Below are 20,384 nucleotides of genomic sequence, written 5' to 3'. Positions count from 1 at the left end.
GGAAGTAGAGAATCTAAAAAAACAAAATTAAAAAAACACAAATTCTTACAATAGAAACACAAAAAAGTTGCCCCCGCAAAAAGATTTACCATTATCGCCACCACCCCAAAATATTGCACTAAGTTCACATGGTTTTACAGGGGAATTTGACCAAAATTTTAAAGAGCAGACAAATCTATTTCTATTTAATAAGAGATAGAGAAACTTCCAAATTATTTTTATTTTTATGACATGAATGTAACAAAAACAATATATGCCAGGTGAATCTCACTTATAAATAGATGCTATATCTGAAATAAAATATTTTGCAAACAGAATCTAGCAGGAAATGAAAACAGAGTAAAACTTCAGGAAAAAAGTGATCTTTTTTTCCCCAAAGTATAAGCATGGTTCAATATTAGTAAATCAAGATTCACCATTTTAATACCACTAGAGAAAAATCACATGTTAAGGCATATAACTAAATTTAACAACAATTCTTTTCCTTTTCTTTTTCCCCAGATAATGAACCTGAGATTTAAGGTAAAATATTTTCCTCAAGGGTCAATCAGATTGTAAATGGCAGAGTCTGGTTTCAAACCTAAGATCTGGATGTGAATTTAGGAGAATCTAACTTCTTAATCTAATTCTGAAAACAAGAAAGTTTGACTCAGAATCATCTGATCTTTATATCAAATGAATAAGATAGTAGGAGAACTCTTTGTTAGAGTCTGAGGATCTAAAAGAGTTTGGGAGAAGGATTCTGTAAGATGCCATGAGAGCTAACCAAGTGCCAATCGCTGTCAGTAACTGACTAGTTGACACCTAAAGAAGGGTAGGCGAGGGCTAACAGGTTGAAAGTAGTCCCTTTTCCAGAAGTCTCAAGACACAGTGAAATAAGAGGAAAGAGATGGTGCCTGCTGCACTTCACAAAGGGTTCTGTGACCTACCCAGAATGGCAATAATCTTACAATTTTAGAAATCTAATCTCTAAGAAAATTTTTGCACTGACTTGTAGATTAATTCTAAATTTATGTCTCTTGCAAATATGTTCATGCTTATATTGGTTGATATCTGCTGTAGGCAAATGTAAACCATCTTCTTTCTTCAGAATACCACAAAAAGGTCATTCAGAAAACAATACAGCCCCCATTATAGTGTTTTTTATTAAGTCATGATTTTATAAATTCAGGATTTTCAAAAATTAATAAAATTGTTATTCTCAGGAATATATAATTTTTTACTACTATAAAATATGTTCAGTTCAACTCAGAAGTCAATATCATACTTATGAAGAAACATTTAAGTCAACAAAAAGAAAAAATTACTATCACCATTATTATTTGGCATTGTACTACAGGAACTAGCCAACAGAATTAGGCAAGAGACAAAAAATGAAAGGTATAAAGACTATTAAAAAGTAGGTAAATCTATCAGTATTTGTGGATAATATTAGAAAGCTCAAGACCATGAACCAAAAACTACTTCTTACAAACAATTAGAGAATTTGGCAAGCTTGTAGAGAACAAAATTAATGTTTTTAAATTATTAAAATTGCTAAAAAATATATTATTAAAATTGCTATTTTATATATTATATATAATATCCACATATTATATATAATATAAAAAGCATTTAAGAAAAAGATTGCATAAACAGTATACATATGTACAGAAATAAAATTTCCTAGGAATAAATAGTTTAGACCTCTATGAAGAAAATGTTAAAGTATCATTGAAGGAATCCTAAAGATGACTTGAATATATAAATGGTAAGCTACACCACTACCTTGGATTTTAAGTCAACATCATATAAACATCAATTTTCTTTGAGATTATCCTGAACAGAATTTTAAGAGGGTTCTTTTTATTTGTTTTAAACTAGACAAACTGATTCTAATTTTCATAGCTAAAGACAATGAAAAAACAATAGACAGAAACCTTGCAGGGTTAGGGGTAGTGGTGATAATCAATGGAGATGGGAGACCAACCCTACCAAACATTAAAGAATATTTTAAAATATCAAAAATATAAAGTATAACATTGGCTCGAACATAGATATAGACCAATGAAAAGGAAAACAAAGTCCAGAAAGACACAGAATACATATAAGGAGTAGGTCTAAGATAAAGGTAGCCTCTCAAATCAAAGATGAACAACCCAATAAATGGTGTTGAGTTGAATGGCAGCCATCTGGAAAAAAAGTAAACTAGGATCCAGAACAGCATGTACCAGGCCAAATTTCAAGTGATTTACATGTCCCAATGTAAAAAATGTAACCATAGAAGTACTAAATGGCTGAATGCACCCTAGGTAATTATTCCCCATATATCGCAGCATTTTTAAAGTTTCTAGTAGCCATTACAATTTTCTAGTGGCCATTAAGAAAAGGAAAATAAAACAGATGAAATCAATTTTAACAATGTATTTTATTTAACTCAATATATCTCAAATATTTTCAGCATTATATCAATATAAAAATTATAGAAAATTCTGCATTCTTTATTTGAGCTAATCCTTTCAAATTCAGTGTGTATTTTACAGTTATAATATATGTTAATACAGACTAGTTACATTTCAGGGACTCATAGCCACATGTGGCTGGTGGCTACCATACCAATCAGCAGAGTCCTAACTAAATCCAAAAAAATAGAGAACGCTGCTATTTTGTTCACCTCGGTTTACCCAGTGCCCATACAGTGCCTGGCATGTATTTTTGTGAGAGAGAGACAGGAAGGAGGGAGGAATAAAAATGTATTGTTTGAGAAACAAAGGCATTGCTACAGTGAGGGGGATAAAAAGCATTTGCTACATTAGAAGTCTTGAGTTCAAGTCTTGACTCAAACATTTCCTAATGTGTAGCTTGGGCAAAGCACAGCTTTTCTAAACCTCAGCTGTAAAAGATTTTTCTCACCTACTTACTGTTTGCTATGGGGTTGCTATAAGGATCAAATGAGATAATGTAGACAAAAATCGTGAGGCACTTTATAAACGTTACCTATCGTCACTACAGTAAAAAGCTCTCTCCCCATGATACTTGTCTGCAGAGGATGCTATCTCCCTGCTTTGAGTACTATCACCTATCCCCTATCCATGTGCATGGAAGTTGAAATTTTGCAGCATGCCGGTAAATGTTTTATCCCTGAGGACTATTATTTTGATATGTAAATTTGTGTTCACTGCCTCACTCCATATTTCAGCTGTCTACAAAATAGAAGCCTCTCTCGTTTAACTTGACAAGGACAGGCTACCCCGAGGTATTTCATACCCTTGTATCCTGTTAGGCTCCATTTGGTTTGCAGCATCTACTCTGTAGGATAACTCCAGTCATCTCTGCTGTATGCTAGGAACCAGTTACAACAGAAGCCAGAAAAGGAAAGGGACCTAAAGGAAAAGAAATCCTAAAATGTTCCTCAGAGAGCTTTAGAGGAAGCAAAAGGAGTTGGATACTAGAGGAGTCCATTGATGGTTCAAGAAAAAGTTAACAAGGAGCTTCTAATCAGGAAGTTGGACCTAGGCTTGCTGCATTTTCAGTGATGACCTAAGATCCATTAGATAAGAATCATGTACAGAACTCAAGGAGCACAGTTACGCAACAGGCACTTAGTTTTCCACATTTATTGCTTGGGAAGGGCCTAACTTTTAATAGATAAGGGTCCCAATGCTGTTTCTACAACTTATGAATATAAGTTGTTTCCGGGATTAAACTTGTAAGAAGACTTCAGTATTCAAGTTTCCTGTGAAGATGGTCTTTGTTCCCCTTAAGTCCTTAAGAATAATTTTAGAGAAGAATGATATGCAATTTTGTAGTGTGGTGTTATAAAGTGCGGTCCCTATGTTTCTTCAGAAAAATAATTTCTTTTACTGTTCTCATTCACAAGAGCTGAAGCATTCCCAGTGTCTGACTAGAGAAACATAAAGTTAGGAATATTACTCAGTGGATTTATTCCTATGAAGATGAAAACATACAATGGAACAAAGAAAAAAAAGAAAATCTTAAGGCCACAGATAACTGACCATATTTAAGTCAGAATTCCTTAAGGCAGTGGTCCCCAACCTTTTGGCACTAGGGACCAGTGCTCCTATGAGAATATAATGGCTGATGACCTGAGGTGGAGCTGAGGCAGTGATGCTTGCCCTGGAGAATGTCTACAAATACAGATGAAGCTTGCTTGCCCACTGCTTACCTCCTGCTGTGCGGCCAGATTCCTAACAAGCCACAGACCTGTAGTGATCTGCGGCCCAGGGGTTGGGGACCCCTAACTTAAGGGATGCCAAAAATGTACTAGAATCTCACTGTTTATTTCTTTTTTTCTTTACTTTTTTTTTTTCCTCTTCAGTTAGAAGATAGGCAATTTGATTGATGGTATTTTTTCCACATTGGTGACATTTTAAATGGAAACCAAGATTTTTTGAGGGTGGTTTCAATAGCTCGACAAAATCTTTAACATGTGCCAAAATGTTTCATTAATGTAAGTCAGCCAAATAATCCTCTTGCCTTGTAAAAATATTTCTTTTTAAAAAATGCTTTTTGAACTGTTAAAAAATTCGAGTACTCAGAGTTTAACTACAAATATAGGGATTACACTAACATTTTACCCGTATTTCCTCAAAGCAAACAGTAAAGATGTGATTTTGACTAAGTCAGATACACAGTTCTCAATTTTTTACATCAAATAATTACTATATTAAAATTCAGATGGTTATCAATAATCTGGGATTCCACCAAGTTCTTGTGCTTCTCATTCAAAACAACTGTTTGCCCTTGTGAAGAGCCAGGTGGTTGCTGCCTTTAGGTCTGTTGTATATAGGTGAGGATGGCCAATGGCCAGTATAGATTCTCTTTTACTCCACGTATTGGTTTCCCTAGTTGAAGTGAAAAGCCAGTTCATGTTCAATTAGTGATAATAAAGATGTGTGGTATTTAAAAGTAAGAAAATTGTCTTTTAGTCAACAGAAAATTACATACTTAACATTAAAGCAGAAAAGTACAGTGATGCACTGGAGGTGAAAAATGGGGGAACCTTAACTAAATTACAAGGAAATTTCCATAACAGAGTCACTAGTAATGCTGATTTACTAACGATTTCCTGTCATGAACTATATTTATCATATACCGCCTCTCTGACATGACACTGTATTTAATGTTCTTGAGAGCCATGTTTTAATCAGATTATACTCACGGAAACCGATAGGTATCTGTTTGGCTCTTAATTTTAGCTTCTGTTTCTTATTTAGTCACAAGACTATTATTTCTGGAATCTTTATAAACACATTTTGCAGGGATTGCCACAAGACTGCAGCTTATGCTGTGAGGTCAGAAAAATGTGTGCCAGTGGTTTTCATGATCTATGCACAAAGTGTATTACAGAATTGTTTCATAAATTAAAGACAACTAATGCAAAATGTGTTCCTTTCCCCCATGGGATTAAGCATCTAAAAATACAACTTATTTTTAGATTCAAAAAATAGTTTCTTAGGAACTAAGTAACCAAGAAGAATATTCAAAGAAAAGTTGGTACAATATTATTCATTATTCAAATGTACTTACATAAAACTAAAATCTCCAATAATAAGCTCAGTGTTCTTAAAACCAATTTAAGTAATAAGCAATCATAATTTTAAAATCTGTATAACTATTACTTTACTTAAGATGCCACATTCCTGTATTATCAGTGAACATATCAAGTTAAATACTTGAAAGAGCTCTAGAGGGCAAATTTTCTCTCCTTCAAATTCAGACTCTGAAAAAAGTGCTCCCTGGTTCAAGATTTCCCGTGGCAGATAATCTAGTAACAATCCAACAGTGCCAAACTGAGCATTAGATAAGGAATATGTCATATAAGTAAGTAAGATTAGTGTTAAGAACGGAAATTAGCAAACAAAGTATAAAAGAGAATTAAAAAGGAAGTAAAGACTGGCCTCTAACACTCCAGTCCTCATGACATGAAAAATGTTCTCCAGCTTAATGACTGCATAATACGTGGAACATGTGAAACCACTTTAATGTAGATACAATAATACATTATTTTTTCATCCATATAAGTTGCCTACCTTTTCTTAATATAAATAATTATACAATAATTTCCTCATTAAGTACCTGTGGCTTTGAAGCTTCCCCTTTGGAATATCTTAAAACTGCCCTAGGGCCTGCATGATAGACACTGATTAGCTGGTAGGATGTAATCAAGCGGGCTGGTAATAAACTAAAAACTACTGAGTAGCACCCACAGCATATTATCATGTACATTTTTAGGAAGTATATAGTATACAGTTTTTCTTGTAGGCATATATAACACCATATCTGAGTGAAAGTAGTTTAAGAAAAACTAAAGTCAAGGTTATTAATGAGATTCATTTTAATATCTCTGTGATTATATGTAGTTTTAGTCTGCATTCTTTTCACTTAATATTGATAAAATATTTCATGAACACTTTACAGGTTGGGTTTCAGGTAAGCAGAATAAATACACTATTTATAAGCACAAGATATACTTTTAAACCAACTTTTAAAATTTCACTGGATCTTTCAACATTTGTTTGAAATCCTTACAAGATATTCATCTATTTGTAGCATCATATAGGTCTGTCTCCCCATCTGTCTATGTTTTTCATGAAGACTAGTATCTGGTACATGTTTTTTTCTTTCTTCCTCACTTTAGTATCTACTCATTGGCCCACTACTATGCCATTTCTGTAATAGTTGTCCGACAGCTTTTATTGATCATTTTAAAATAAAATACAAGCTTTCTTTTACAGAACAAGGGGACAAGTAATCAATGTATTTAATTTAATTTTACTAAATTTAACTCTGTATGGTTAGAAAATTAATGTCATCAAAATCTATTATTGTCACAAGAAATAATTACATTGGCAACATGATGTAATACTAAAATCTAAAAGACTGATAACATATATATGGTTATTCATCACAGAACTCAGCCCTATCTTTCCAAAAGTAACCTTATATTACGTGGCTAGATTTAAAAAATTCACATCTTGCATGTATGGACATCTTGCAGAATCTTTTTTTTAACAGGATATCCTGACAACACCCGCTCCTGCCTCCCCCCGCCCTTCTCCCTGACTTGGTAGCCTGACTCCAGCACAAGCTCATCTGGTTTGACTAAAATCATTGCATTATTTGGCAGTGGTTTCTTCATACGTGGCGCTTAGAGCTCATTGAAGCTCAAACAGTACAGGAAATGCAAATCATGCAAACCACCCTCATGATGGCGACGTACAGTGGCGTGATTGAGCGGCAGTACGCACGGCTCGTGGGCTGACCACATGAAAGGAGCCATTTAAAGACCAGATGAGTGAAAGCTGGGATAAGTTAGAGAGTATGTGTGAGCTTCAAAGCTGGCAGAATAGCATCCTTATTTAAAATAGAAGGGAGAAGGAGTTTTTATTATTATTATATTTTATTAATAACACCTGTGGCAAGTTCTTTACATTGAAGGAAGTATATGGAGGTAGAGTGAGTTAAACATGCATTATACTGCATAAGTGGGCCAATATTTCTTTTTTTTAAAATCCAGGTATGGTAGAAGAGTGAAGTACTTTCCATCAATATTTCACAAGATTTCTACAAGTGTTAACAATTATTGGAAATGTTTTTTTTTTTTTTCAGAGAACTAAAAAAAAAAAAAGATAATCTAGCAATGCCCTACTTTATTTGCTCATAATCCCTAAAGTGTCAGTTTAATTGCCACATGTTAATAAAATTTGTTCCTGCAAAGAAAAATAATTCTCAGGAATTTTTCACCAAAGCCTTAGAAGCAATAGAGAATTTGCTATTAAAAGAATATCTGAACAAGTCTAATACAGTAACTAGAACAGACGAATGGCTATAGGAAGTTTTTCTTTAATTTTTTGGAACGATTATTTTTTGGATGTTTCTAATTTACTACCAAGTAAGGAAAATCTTACTATTAAGAGAATAATTATAACTTAAGATAATTAAAAGAAACATTCAATTTTGTTTGTTCAGCATTTTAAATTATTTTCCAAAGCCCTTTATGTATGCTATTTAATTTGCATACAGACTTAAAAGCATCAAGAATTCCATAAAATCACGTGCTCCCTTAACCCCTTATACCTATAGCTAGAAGCTTAGATAAGTGAATAAGGAAGTTAGAAGTTTAAATAAAGTGGGGAGAAGGCTAATGCTTCTGGTCTAGGAATCAGAAATGTTAAGGATGAATAGTCATATGATACTGAACTAATCACTCTTTGAAACTTAGGTATCTCATCTATAAGACTGCTTATAGACTGCTTCATAGTTTCATTTAAAAGATGAGATGATGATATCTTATGTGAAAAAATTGTACAATATTATACAAATGTGAAGAAATATTATTTATGAAACACATTGTGCCAGGTACTATATTGGGTTCCTTATATACAGGATCTCAATTGATTTAATTTCATTTTCATGATAACACTGCAAGGTAGGTATTATAGTCCCATTTTAAGAGGCAAGAAAACTGAGGCTCAAAAAAGTTAACCAATTTCTCCAAAATCTTATGGCTAATAATTAATTTATTGAAGGTAAATATATTAGGCCAAACACAGATCTATATTGATATGTTTCATAATCATCCCCTGAGGATCTTTATAACTCTTGATAAGCTGTCATTTCAGAAAGAAATTCAATGCTAACACCTTACAAAGTAGAATTAAATAATGCAGAATTTTTCTAACTTTCCATCAGATACACCAGCTAGAAAGCTTAGATACTTAGTGTTTTGAATTGGCCTATATTAATCCATCATGTCCACTTCTTTCTTAATTTACCTCAAAGATAAAAAATGGCTACCCTGTTTGACAACCAAAAAAAGTACTAATAACCATAATCTCCTATGAAGTCCTCAGAGACACAGCCTTGAGATTTTAAATACTGGTTAAGGTTAAGAAAATATAACTGGATGTAATAGGAAGAGGCAACTTTAAATATTTTTTGATTGCCAACCGTCTTCCTTTCTAAGTATGTACAGCCACTAACAAGCAAGGCTTAATTCGTTTCTTCTGTTTGCTTTGTTTTTGCTTTCTGATAGCCTGTGACAGCCTATGAGAAAAAAGAGCTTATATTATATTTTTAAATAAAATAAAACAAAAACCTATGTACTTATAATTGCTCATATTTATCAAAAGGAAGGCTATAGACTTAAGAAAGACAGTCTGCTATGGCCACGCCACTCGGAATGTGCCCGATCTTGTCTGATCTCAGAAGCTAAGAAGGGTCAGGCCTGGTTAGTACTTGGATGGGAGACCACCTAGGAATACCAGGTGCTGTAGGCGTTAAAAAAAAAAAAAATCTGTAAAAAAGTTATATAGTTACATACAAGTGGCAGGCAGGCAGCATATTTTTGCCAGAGCAATCAGTAAATGAAGAAAAGTCAGTCACAGAACCTACTCACAGGAAGTATTCAGATCAGTTGAGATGTGGAGCTCATTCATAGCTAGAAAATCCATCAAATAGCTAAGGCCATACCAAAACCCAGGAGAGAATAGGTCAATAAAATGGGCAGGAATACTGAATTATTCCTTCTGCTTTCATGCCTTAGAAGCATCAAGGATCATACAGGAGACACAAAATCTTGATCCATCTTTAGGAAATCTTATGAACATTACGCTGTAATCTGAAGGTCGAAAATTTGAAAGCCACCATTTACATTATGTCCTATTTCATAGGGAACAGATATAAAAAATGAGCACCGAGGAGCCACAGATTCAAGGATTTCAGAGATGTGACTGTACCACGTGGAATTCCTTGTTTGTAAAATAAATTTAAAGTTGCATTCTGAGGAAGAAGCATTGATGCAGATTGAGGCAAGAAGTAAAGTACGCGAACAGGCGGATTTGAAAAACTGGAAATTGCCAGAGAAGACTAAACTAATAAGTGGATTTATGTGGGTTTTGTTTTCATTTTGTTTTGAATGAGGAGGGCAGAGTTTATTCCTCTTCAAATTTCCTATGACAGTTCTTAGCAATGCCACTGTCAGACTTTCTAGTTATAAAACAAACCTGAATTTGCTTCTTTTGATATTTGAACCTGTTTTTCTCCATTTGCCTCCAGTAGCAAGATAACAGTATCACTGGTTAATTAAACCATTCCCTGCCTTGCTTTTAACTTATTTCAAATTCTTTCAGTATTTATTTTCAAGCCTATTACTAATTTGCACCATTGTCCTCTACATGCTATCGAATTTGCCACATTAGATTCACATTATAGAATTCAATACTAGATACTCAGGACCCACCCAGAAATATCACTTAACCTTTTCAGACCTCTGGAAATGACAGCAGTTTGATTAGAAAAGCTCTAAAATCTTAACTACGTTGATATGTGTCACATAATCTCAATGCCAGGTATTTATATCTAAAAACAATAATTAATAAGAAACAAAATAAAGTGGTATCATGAAAGACTATATTGTTTTACTAAAAAACTAAAAATAACACATCACACTTTCACATGGAGGGAATGGTCTGTATGATTTCTTCCTGCTACTTCTGATTCCAGAATTAATGACTATATTATGGCTTATTGTATGTACATGATGCTAGCAGACAGTCCTTTATTTAACAAAAATTGATTGAAAGCCTAGAAAGTGACAGGCACCATATGACTCAATAAATTCGAGAAGGATGGTACAGTGGGTTGAATTTTGTTTTCCAAAAAAATGTTCAAGACAAACATTCGGTACCTGTGAATGTGACCTTATTTGGAATTATGGCCTTTGCAGATATAATTAAATTAGGATGAGGTCATACTAGATTAGTATGGACTCTAAATACAGTAACTTCTGCTTTATAAAAAGAGGAAAGGAGTCTACAGCCATTCTGCCCTGAACAAGCCTGACACTGTCTGATCTCAGAAGCTAAGCAAGGTTGGGCCTGGACAGTACTTGGATGGGAAACCACCGAGGAAGGCCAGGTGCTGTAGGGTAAAAAATAAAAAATAAAAAAAAAAAAGAGATTGTAAGCTGACAAGGTCCTTGCAATCTGTGAGGTCAGACAAGGGTTGCCTCGCCTAAAAAATAAGAAGATAAAAAATAAATAAAATAAATAAAAAGAGGAAAGGACACAAAAAGATACAACACAAGGAAGGTCACATGACAACAAAGGCAGAGATTGGAATGACATGCCCAGGTTTTCAGGGAGCCCCCAGAAGCTAGGCAGAGACAAGGAAGTAGTCCTTCCAGAACCTTCAGAGGAAGCATAATTTTACTGACACTTGATCTTGACCGTGTAGCCTCCAGAACTATGGGAGAATAAATTCTGTTCTTACAGAAGCCTTAGGAAATTAATATAGATAATATAGATACTCACGTTGATACAATAAGAGACAGCCAGGCAAATAAACTTATTAAAAGAGTTTCGAGAAATATGTTGTTTTAGTGAAAACAGAAGACTGGTGACACCTAATTTTTTTTTTAATTTAAGCTTTCTTGATATTGAAAAGTAGTGCTTCTGAACAGGATAAACCACAGGCTACTATCTTAATCAACTCTATCACTAATTTGCTTTTTGAAAATAGACAAAATATTTGATTTCTGAACATGGCAGTTTCCTTTCCTAGAAAGTGAGATTTGACAAGCTAATCCACCATGCAAAGTGCAAAGAAAATTAATGACATTATCCTGAATCATTCTGCAAATGGTAAATGTAATATTATACATATATGCACACACAGATAGAAAGATGATAGATAGATAGATAGATAGATAGATAGATAGATAGATAGACAGACAGACAGACAGACAGACAGACACACAGACACAGACAGATGAGAGAGAGAGAGAGAGGAGAGAAGAAAATAAAAAAGAAAAGAAGTAGATGATGTAGGGACAGATAAGGTGTGGATAGAGACTAAAAGTTATAAATTTCATGACACTGTAAGGAATTATTAATCTGTCTCTATCCCATCTAGAGACTATATATAATCAACTATTCAAAACAATTTTTACCTGAATATTTAAATCACTTCAGTAGTGAAAAAATAAGAGTAAGATAACAGTATTCCTTAAATATTTTTGTTCTCTGATTAAAAAAATGATTAAAATTATTAATACAAAATAACAATCTGTCCATTTGTGTTTTCTTTAATTAGCAAGAACATTTAACCTCTTCAATAAACTTTTATGTGGACAGAATGTTTCATACTACTATAATTATCCCTTAAAAGTAACAAAACAAAAAGAAAGGAAATACCCAGCAAGTGAAACAAAGCTAATAGAATTACTGAGTTATATTTATACTTACAATCTTGTGCTTGTGAAGATAAGTATAATAGATAATACTATTATTTGTAATAAGCCTAGAAAATATGCTTTAGACCAGCATTCTCAACCTAGTTGCACATTAGGAGGATTTGCAATATATTTAAATATAAATGCTGATGTCCGGGGTCACATACAGGCAATGCTGCCTCTATGGCAGCACAAGCTTTGTTTTGTACAACTCCAGAGGGCATCATTTATACAAGGCAATATAACTTATAAGATGTAGGAATATAAACTAAGTGAATACAAAGCATTAAAGATACTAAGTGAGCCACTAAATCAACATCAATCATTTCTTTAAAATGAAGTATCATACTTCAGCTCTGTGGACAAAAAGAAGCTTTTATAGGGCAACCATTTAGTACATAGAATTATGAGCATGCTCTGGACTCTGGGAGATTGCCTTATTTTTCCTTTATTATATAATAGAGTCCTATTTTATAGTAAATATAGCATTTTAAGGTTAGAAGTATGTAATGATATTAAGGAATTACTTAGAATTTTTACAAGAGTAATACTGGTATTATAGTTATACCGTATTTTTTAAGAGAGTTTACCTTTTAGAGTATTCAATGAAATATGAAGTGCTATGAATGAAATGTCTAGAATTTGTTTCAGTACATTTTGGAGTGGAAAGGAGCTCGGCAGAGTTTAGATAGAACAAGATTGGCCATTTATTTATAATTGTTAAAGGGTAAATAGGTTTCTTATCTATTCCTCTACTTTTGTGTATGTTTAGATCCTTCTGTATTTTGGCCACTCATTCAAATCAAACTAGGAAACCCAATGTGCCTTCTGTCAGCGAGTTATCTTGACCAAAATAGAGAATATACCTAAGATGTCTAGAACCATCCTAAGGAAAGGACCAAGTGGTCATTCTTTAACCAAATGAGTAAGAATTTATTTGTTGGAAAAATAACTGGCAGTCACTGAAATATTTTAATAATTTAATCAAGGTGATGCCAAGATGCCATTACTCATGAAAACTGCTGGGGGATGGTTGAAGCAAAGGAAAACAAAAATTACCTTTTATAACAGATTAAATGTAATATAATTAAAATTGTACCCAGAAAGTATATATTCCAGGGACTTTATCTTAGCTGGGCTATCACAAGAAGCCATTAATAATCACTGATGACTTAATGTAAGAACTAGGTTAACACTATTCCAAAAAATTCAAGAGGAAGGAAGGCTCTTTAATTCTTTTTACGAGGCCACCATTACCCTGATTCCAAGATCAGAAGACATTACAAAAAAAGAAAACTATAGGCCAATATCCCTGATTAACATTGATGCAAAAATCTCAACAAAATATTAGCAAACTGATTTTAGCAATACATTAAAAATATCATATACCATGATTTGGTTGGATTTATTCCTGGGATGCAAGGTTGGTTCAATATTCATAAATGAATTAATGCGATACACCACATTAACAAATTGAAAGATAAAAATCACATGATCATATCAATAGATGCAGAAAAAGCATTCGACAAAATCCAACGTCCATTTATAAAAACTCAGCAAAGCGGGAATAAAGGGAACACACCTCAAAATAATAAACACCATATATGACAAACCTACAGCTAAATCATACTCAATAGAGAAAGGCTAAAAGCATTTTCCTTAAGATCAGGAACAAGACAAGGATGCTCGCTTTTACCACTTCTCTTCAACATTGCATTGGAAGTCTTAGCCACAGCAATAAGACAAGAAAGAGAAAGAAAAGGTATCCAAATTGGAATGGAAGAAGTAAAACTGTCATTATTCGCAGATGACATGATATTGTGCAGAGAGAACCCTAAAGATCCACCAAAAAACTGTTAGACCCGATCAATGAATTCGGTAAAGTAGCAGGTTACAAAATTAATGTTCAGAAGTCAGTTCTATTTTTATCCACCAATGATCAACTTGTAGAAAGAAAAATTAAGAAAACAATCTCATTTATAATTGCAGCAAAAACAATAAATACTTAGGAATCAAATTAACCAAAGAGGTAAAAGACCTGTTCTCAGAAAATTATGTCATTGAAAAAAGAAATTGAAGATACAAATAAATGGAAGTATATACTGTGATCATGGTAGGAAGAATCAAGTTCGTTAAAATGGCCATATTACACAAAGCAATCTATAGATTCAATGCAATCCTTATCAAAATATCAAAGGCATTTTTCAGAGAACTGGAACAAATAATCCAAAAATTTATATGGAACCATAAAAGATCCTGAATAACCATGGCAATCTTCAGAAAAAACAACAAAGTAGGAGGTATCACACTCTCTGGTATCAAACTATACTTACTACAAGGCTATAGTAATGAAAACAGCATGGTACTGGCATAAAAACAGATACATAGATCAATGGAACAGAATAGAGGCCCAGAAATAAATCCATGCCTATATGGACATTTAATCTATGACAAAGGAGGCAAGAATATACAGTTGGGTAAAGACTATCTCTTCAACAAATGTTGTTAGAAAAACTGGACAGACACATGTAAAAAAAATGAAATTGAACCACCTTCTTACACCGTATACAAGAATAGACTCAAATGGATTAAAAACTTAAATGTAAGACCCAAAACCATAAAACTTCTATAAGAAAATATAGGCAGTAAACTCTCTGAAATTGCTATCAGTAATATCTTTTCTGATATAGCTCCTCGGGCAATGGAAACAAAAGAAAAAATAAAAAAATGGGACTACATCAAACAGTTTTTACACAGTAAAGGAAACCATCAATAAAACAAAAAGAAAGCCTACTGAACGGGAGATGACATCAGCCTATGATACATCTGATAAGGGGTTAATATCTAAAATTTATAAAAGCTCATCCAACTCAACGACGACAACAAAATCCAATTAAAACATTGTTAGAAAACCTGAATAGATATTTCTCCAAAGAGGAAAAACAGACGGCCAAGAGACATATGAAAAGACGCTCAAGATCACTGATCATCAGAGAAATGAAAATTAAAACCACAATGAAATATTGCCTCATATCTGTCAAAAAGGCTATCATTAATAAATCGAAAAATAGCAAGTATTAGCAAAGATGTGGAGAATAGGGCACTCTCGTACACTATTGGTGGAATTGCAAAATGATACAGACACTGTAAAAAACAGTCTAGAGATTCCTCAAAAAATTAAAATGGAACTACCTTTTGACCCAGCAATCGTATTTCTGGGTATTTATCCAATGAAAACCAAAACACTAATTCATAAAGATCTATATATCCCATCTCTACGTTCACTGTATTTATAATTACTAAAGTTTTTCTGTCAGTAAACTAACAACTGGTAACCGTTTTGTGCATATTGCCACTGTATCATGGAAAAAGAAAAGTATTTCCATATTACAGCTCCTATTTATCATTTTAAATTTAAATTCTGCCTGATGTGCTTCAAATTCATTACAGCTACATCTTTCGCTACTTGGAAAAGAATCCAAAAGAGAAAAAGCGAAAACCACTAAAATAGCCATCTTCTCCACTGTACTGAATAGGTAATTATATAACAAGCAAGAAGTATTCTACTAAAGTAAAGCCAATATTCATGTAAATGTTTTAAAAAGTATAGCTACTCAATGCAATGGGAAGAACAAGAAAGAAAAAAAAAAGAAAATAGGGAGCATATAATTTTGTAAAGCATGTAAGTAAACTGCTCAGTACAAAGTCTTTAATGCTAGAAAATCAGCTAGCATTGTTTTTTCTATGTAATAAATATCCGTAAATAAATACAACTAGAATATTGCACATAGCAAAAAGAATATGTCTTATAAATTTTATTGATATTTCTTGGTATCATCACTATTCTTTCATCCAACAAATATTTACTGAAAACTAAGAATTATACCACAGGAATGCGAAAAAGACAAAGCTTCTGCCCTCAAGGAACTTAGAAGTAATAATATTTCCTGGGCAAATTTATGATGATCTTTGTTTATAAAAGTTCAAGAAAAGGGAAATATTAAATATCATAAGATACCACGATAACTTTAAAATGTACTTCGGATATTCGCACTTGAATTTCAGTGGCTCAAAAATCAGAGTTAATTATCTGTTACTTTACAAACGTTTTTTTCTTTTTATATTCATCTACTTGCAGAAAGACCATTTCCTCATCACTACTAAGACTGTCCAAGTATAATGGGATTGGTAACACCGCTCAGCAGTGACAATAAGTAACACAGTATGAAGTTATTCACAATTGTTTGGTAGTAGTGAAACACTGGAAGTTAAGAGCAAGAAATGGATGAAAAAAGGATTTAGAATAATCTGGAAGGGGAGAAATGAGTAGCTGGATTACGAGTAGTTGAGATGTTTATCTTAAATGTTTCACCAGATATAAAAAAAATAGTTTAAATGGAATATCTATGAAAAAGAAACATAAATGTGCAGATTACCTCTCTCTCTCTGCAACATGCTGGTTAAACATATTTCTTCAATTCCCCTACAGCATGTTTTACCTTCAGCCCCAGTTAGCAAAAGTAAAAATGTGGATATTTTTGAAAAAAATAAGAAGGAAAGCCTATTTCCACAGAACAAATACAAAACTAATATACGTAAGTTCTCTTCCAAAATTTTAAATACTAACACAAAGCTTTCAGCATATTTATAGTTGTTTAAACTTATACACCAGCAGCTAAATAATCTGTACTAATTTGGTGGACAGTGACACAGCTGACCTGAAATGGACATTTCTATTGTAAATAAGAAAGAAAATATATTATGTTTACTAAAATTCATATTAACTTCAAGAAAATATATTAGGACTTTTATTTCCATTTATCTAATATTTTTGGCAGTTATGAAGTTCAGCTGTTATTTTTATTAAAATTAATGTGAGAAATTTCTATACATTCAGATATTCACATAATTCTTGGGGTTTATACAAAGAGATGATGCTAAGATATATGACATAACTACTTTGTGTTAGAAAATTATAGTCATTTTGTGACAGGTATGAAATTTTGCCTTTCCTTAAAACAAAAAGGCAACAGGTATTGTCAGACCTTCAGATATATGAAACAACTATACGCCTTTTTCTCTCTTTAAGAGTACTTTAGCATTTACTAAATAAGGGTTCAATTCAACCGCCTTCCATTTTACCTTTTCATAAACAGTACTTTCACACACTTTCAAATCAAGTACCTAGCAAAGTATCTTATAAAATAGGAGTCATTAAGCAAATGTTAGCTCAAGGAAATGAATAGACAGTGAATTATAAATTCACTTTTCTAATTATAGTAATAAATATGACCATTATTTTAATTCCTTATCACTATCCAGTATGATATTTAATTGCTGGTATTTAGCTGTAATTTAAAATCGATACGAGAACTGAAATAAAGATAGACTTAAACTCTGCGAATAATATCCACTCTATCATTTCTTCCTACTCTATCACTATAAATCACCTGTACTAAAGAACAAATGTAGCAGTATATTACAGCTTTGAGCCACTCTTTAAACTTTACATTTTTATTAAAGTATTAATTCCATGTCATCTCTTCTACTTACATTTTAAAATAGATAAACTAAAGGCTAGAGTTAAATAACTTAAAAATAAAACCTCTGAGTAAATGAGTTACACAGAACATTATAAATTCAACTCCACAATAATATCTTATGCTCCAGTTTACAAAATATTCTTGAAACATTATTATCTCATTTGATCCTCATAACACACCTTGAAAATAGTGTGAAGGTTATTATTTTTTATTTGCACCATTCTACAGATGAAGATACAGAATGAGAGTGATTTGTCTTTTTACAGGTGAGTGCCTGACCTGGGTCTGGAGCTCAGTTCCTCTGACTTTTATATCTAGTTCAGTGCTATTTCCCACTCCCTTGAGTGACTATGTATTAATATGTCTAATAGGTACAAGAGAGGAATGCCCAAACATTAAAGGAATTCACATTGTGTGGGCTAGTATTTGTAAGTCAGGATTAGTCAATATCTATATGCCTAATCTGTGGTTTGGAGTTGTGAACAAATACCACATTAGTCAGTAAAGCAGAGTATGTAAGAGAACAAGTGATACTCCATGTCTGAAAGAAGTCATTCTTGGTTAGATGTACTTATCACCTGAAAAAAAAAATTTGTGTGACAAATTGAAAAGTAAAACAGAAATGTAGATGAATGTCGATGACTTCAAACTGAATATTCTAAATTGCAAATGTGGAAATAGTGATTCATATGGCACCATTTCATTATACTCTATTAGAAGGAAGACTTCAGGTGACTCATACAGATAAATTTGAAGAGAAGGGATTTCCCCCTCACCCTCTACATTTTAATGTATAAAACAAAAACACCAAACAAAACTAGGTTGCAACATATTACTTTAGAGGTTTCCTACAATATTTCTACAACCTAAGACATATCAAGCTTGTAACAATTTATGCCCACCTAAAGCCTAAACCTTTAAACAGTAACAAAAATATTAACTTTTTTGCTGTAATATAACAGGTCATAATAGAATGTAAATATCCTGAATTCTCCAAGTTTTGATTAAATCAGTATCTTAAGGATTTATTGTCAAAATGACAATGTCCAGTGGAAATACCAGAACATAAAAGCTGAGAAACACTGATAATAAAAATTCTTTAGTTTCTGGGTCCAGAGAGGGCTGAAGGATGCAATAGCAAAAAAGAAAACCCTAATCATCAAAATTTTCTTTTTCAATAATTCTAAGAGGCTGGTACTAACCACAACTCACAAATTCAGACATCTAATTAGGAACTGCATTTTTAATACTAGTTAATACATGTAAAACATATGCATGCTGAACATATTAAAGAACAAAAGTTTTCTGGGAGCTTTTTTCCATGGAAAAAAATAAAGAAAACTCAATACTATTCAAGTGGATAGTTACCATCTGCCAGCATTTTATCTAAAATAAAACTGATTGCAAGAAGACAAATATTAAGACCATGTTTCCAAAAGCCTAAATATTTTTCAGGTAGTTCAATTCTAAAATCACCAGTTTCTACTTCTCATGTGTATGTGTATGCACGTGTCTTCTTTTTTCTACTCCCGTTCTAAACACCAAAATCAGACGAAGAAAATGATTACTTACATAAACTCTATTCACATATTGAACAATATTCAAATTTCAGAGCAAGCAAGACCTCAATTCTTAACCTCTACTTCTCTTACTTTTCCTACATTTCCCCAAAAATACTGCACTAAAATGAGAATGTCATTAAATATCTTTCAACACTTGGAAAAAAATAAGAATACTGCTATCGAAATGATTGCACAGTTCTACAAATCACTCTTTATGTACACCCAAGTTATAATCTCTTCATTTCCAACAACTGCCAGAGTCAGGGATTCCTAAACCTTTGTGATAATGACATCGAGCTGTTGCTGGGTTTCCTGGCAGCAATACTCTTATTAAATAGAAAAAAAAAATAAAATAAAAGCAGTTGATATTTCTATTTTAAAAAGTAAAAAAATTCCCTTTGAGAAATTGAAGACTTTCAGCAATGTTACAAAATGAAAGCTAAGAATCACTACATGTGGGTGAGAAACTCTATCATACAAATGCTATACACTCAAACACACACACGATATGCAAATAATATGTACTTTTAACATAAATAGATTTCATGATAATTTTTAAATTGTATTTAAGTTATGGTGGAGAAAAATAAAATAACAGTGACAAAAACTAGTTCACATTCTTAGCTACTTTCATTTTCTGAAAATCTTGGAACCCACCAAAACCGTTTGTACACAAATAAATGTCTGTATCAATACTGGATACATAGATAAACCATAGGCTAAAAATCCCCTACATTTTAGATAAATACTGTACTGAAAGACAAGTTACCAAATATGGGGGATTTCCCTAGAAACATATTAGTACATATATGACTGCTTTAGAAATGCTGATTCAAGTAGAATATTTTCCAAATAATACTGAAGAAAAAAGGAAAGAATAAAGAAAAAAAGAAAAAAGAAAAAAAAAAAACAGAACCATATCCAAGAGAAGAAATTTAGTTCCTAAGCAAAATACTGTACTGAAAGACAAGTTACCAAATATGGGGGATTTCCCTAGAAACATATTAGTACATATATGACTGCTTTAGAAATGCTGATTCAAGT

The 20,384-nt window shown here is 32.7% G+C and overlaps 1 protein-coding gene and 2 pseudogenes across 7 annotated transcripts in view; 2 read left to right on the top strand and 1 right to left on the bottom strand.

The window, feature by feature from the left end:
- The window catches only part of GTDC1 (glycosyltransferase like domain containing 1), a 346,607-nt gene that overhangs the window by 212,240 nt on the left and 113,983 nt on the right, over positions 1-20,384 (bottom strand). The gene's annotated exons all lie outside the window — the stretch shown is intronic.
- LOC111736073 lies at positions 9,163-9,281 on the top strand (annotated as a pseudogene).
- On the top strand, positions 10,814-10,932 carry LOC111736077 (annotated as a pseudogene).

Source organism: Pteropus vampyrus, unplaced genomic scaffold (assembly GCF_000151845.1).
Source record: "Pteropus vampyrus isolate Shadow unplaced genomic scaffold, Pvam_2.0 Scaffold17, whole genome shotgun sequence".
Taxonomy (NCBI): Eukaryota; Metazoa; Chordata; class Mammalia; order Chiroptera; family Pteropodidae; genus Pteropus; species Pteropus vampyrus.
Note: the sequence above shows the minus strand (reverse complement) of the source record. Positions and strands in the feature narration are given on the sequence as shown.